The following is a 3,305-nucleotide window of genomic DNA, read 5'->3' on the forward strand; positions in this document are numbered from 1 at the left end:
AACGGGATTGAGTCCATTGGGATTGTGTACAGTGGGAGTGAACGTGAAGGGGTTTGGGTCTATTGGGGTTATGCACATTGGGAGTGAACAGGAAGTGGTTTGGGTCCATTGGGATTTTGCACAGTGGGACTGAACGGAAAGGGGTTTGTGTCTATTGGGATTGTGTACAGTGGGACTGAATGGGAAGGGGTTTTGGTCCTTTGGGATTGTGTTCAATGGCAGTGAACGGGAATGGGTTTGTTCCCATTGGGATTGTGCACAGTGGGAGTGAACGGGAAGTGGTTTGTGTCCATTGGGATTGTGTACAGTGGGAGTGAATGGGAAGGGGTTTGGGTCCATTGGGATTGTGTACATTGGGAGTGAACGGGAATGGGTTTGTGCCCATTGGGATTGTGTACAGTGGGAGTGAACGGAAAGGGGCTTGGGTCCATTGGGATTGTGTACAGTGGGAGTGAACGGGAAGGGGTTTGGATCCATCGGGATTGTGGACAGTGGGAGTGAACGTGAAGTCGTTTGTGTCCATTGGAATTGTGTACAGTTGGAGTGAATAGGAAGGGGATTGGGTCCGATGGGATTGTGTACAGTGTGAGCTAACGGGAGGGGGTTTGCGTCCATTGGAATTGTGTACAGTCGGAGTGCATTTCAAGGGGTTTGGGTCCAATGAGATTCTGAACAGTGGGAGTGAATGGGAAGGGGTTTGGGTCCATTGGGATTCTGAACAGCAGGAATGAACGGGAATGGGTTTGGATCCATTTGGATTGTGGACAGTGGGAATGAACGGGAAGGGATATGGGTCCATTGGAATTGTCTACAGTGGGAATGAACGGGAAGGGATATGGGTCCATTGGAATTGTGTACAGTGGCGTGAACGGGAAGTGGTTTGGGTCCATTTGGATTCTGCACAGTGGGAGTGAACGGGAAGGGGATTGTGTCCATTGGGATTGTCTACAGTGGGAGTAAACGTAAAGGGGGGTGGGCCCATTGGGATTGTATACAGTAGGAGTGAACAGGAAGGGGTTTGTGTCCATTGTGATTGTGTACAGTTGGAGTGAACGGGAAGGGGTTTGGGTCCATTGTGAATGTGGACAGTTGGAATGAACGGGAATTGGTTTGGGTCCATTGGGATTGCGGACAGTGGGAATGAACGGGAAGGGGTTTGGGTACATTGGGATTGATTACAGTGGGAGTGAACGGGAAGGGGTTTGGTCCATTGGGATTGTGGGCAGTGGGAATGAACGGGAAGGGGTTTGGGTCCATTGGGATTGTATACAGTGGAGTGATTGGGATGGGGTTTGGGTCCATTTGGATTTTGGACAGTGGAGTGATTGGGAAGGGGTTTGGGTCCATTGGGATTGTGTACAGTGGGAGTGAACGGGAAGGGGTTTGTGTCCATTGGGATTGTGTACGGTGGGAGTGAACGGAAAGGGGTTTGGGTCCATCGGGATTGTGTACAGTGGGAGTGAACGGGAAGGGATTGGGTGCATTGGGATTCTGTACAGTGGGAGTGATTGGGATGGGGATTGTGTCCATTGGGATTTTGGACAGTGGGAGAGACCGGGAATGGTATGGGACCATTGGGATTGGGTACACCGTGAGTGAACGGGAAAGGGTTTGAGTCCATTGGGATTGTGTACAGTAGGAGTGAACGGGAAGTGGTTATGGTCAATTGGGATTATGCACAGTGGGACAGAACGGGAAGTGGTTTGGGTTTATTGGGATTGTGCACAGTGGGAGTGAACGGGAAGGGGTTTGTGTCTACTGGGATTGTGTACAGTGGGACTGAATGGGAAGGGGTTTTGGTCCTTTAAGATTGTGTACAGTGGGTGTGAACGGGAAGGGGTTTGGGTCCATTGTTATTGTGTTCAGTGGGAGTGAACGGGAAGGGGTTTGGGTCCATTGGGATTGTGTACAGTGGGAGTGAATGGGAAGGGGTTTGGGTCCATTGGGGTTGTGGACAGTGGGAATGAACGGGAAGGGATTTGGGTGCATTGGGGTTGTGTACAGTGGGAGTGATTGGGATGGGGTTTGGGTCCATTGGGATTTTGGACAGTGGGAATGAACGGGAAAGGATTTGGGTGCATTGGGGTTGTATACAGTGGGAGTGATTTGGATGGAGTTTGTGTCCATTGGGATTGTATACAGTGGGAGTGAACGGGAAGGTGTTTGGTTCCATTGGGATTGTGTACAGTGGGAGTGAACGGGAAGGGGTTTGGGTCCATTGTTATTGTGTTCAGTGGGAGTGAACGGGAAGGGGTTTGGGTCCATTGTTCTTGTGTTCAGTGGGAGTGAACGGGAAGGGGTTTGGGTCCACTGGGCTTGTGTACAGTGGGATCAATGGGAAGGGGTTTGGGTCCATTGGGATTGTGTACAGTCGGAGTGAACAGAAAGGGGTATGGGCCCATTGGGATTGTATACATTAGGAGTGAACGGGAAGGGGTATGGGTCCATTGGGATTGTGTACAGTGGGAGTGAACGGGAAGGGTTTTGGGTCCATTGGGATTGTGGACAGTTGGAATGAACGGGAAGTGGTTTTGGTCCATTGGCATTGTATACAGTGGGAATGAACGGGAAGGGGTTTGGGTGCATTTGGATTGTGTACAGTATGAGTGAACGGGAATGGGTTTGGGTCCATTGGGATTTTGGACTGTGGGGTGAATGGGAAGGTGTCTGTGTCCATTGGGATTGAGTACAGTAGGAGTGAACGTGTAGGGGCTTGGGTCCATTGGGTTTGTGTATAGTGGGAGTGATTGGGATGGGGTTTGGGTCAATTGGGATTGTGTAAAGTGGGACTGAATGGGAAGGGGTTTTGGTCCTTTGCGATTGTGTACAGTGGGAGTGAACGGGAATGGGTTTGCTCCCATTGGGATTGTGGACAGTGGGAGTGAAGGGGAATGGGTTTGTATCCATTGGGTTTGTGTCCAGTGGGAGTGAACGGGAATGGGTTTGGGTCCATTGCGATTGAGTTCATTGGGTGTGAACGGGAAGGGTTTGGGTTTATTGGGATTGTGCACAATTGGACTGAACGGGAATGGGTTTTGGCCCATTTGGATTGTGGACTCCGGGAGTGAACGGGAAGGGGGTTGTGTCCATTGCGATTGAGTTCATTGGGTGTGTACGGTGGGAGTGAATGGGAAGGGGTTTGGGTCCATTGGGATTGTGTACGGTGGGAGTGAGCGGGAAGGGGTTAGGGTCCATTGGGGTTTTGCACAGTGGGAATGAACGGGAAGGGTTTGGGTGCATTGGGATTGTGTACAGTGGGACTGATTGGGATGGGGTTTGTGTCCATTGGGATTTTGGACAGTGGG

The sequence above is a fragment of the Scyliorhinus canicula genome, chromosome 20, assembly GCF_902713615.1.
Source record: "Scyliorhinus canicula chromosome 20, sScyCan1.1, whole genome shotgun sequence".
Lineage (NCBI taxonomy): Eukaryota > Metazoa > Chordata > Chondrichthyes > Carcharhiniformes > Scyliorhinidae > Scyliorhinus > Scyliorhinus canicula.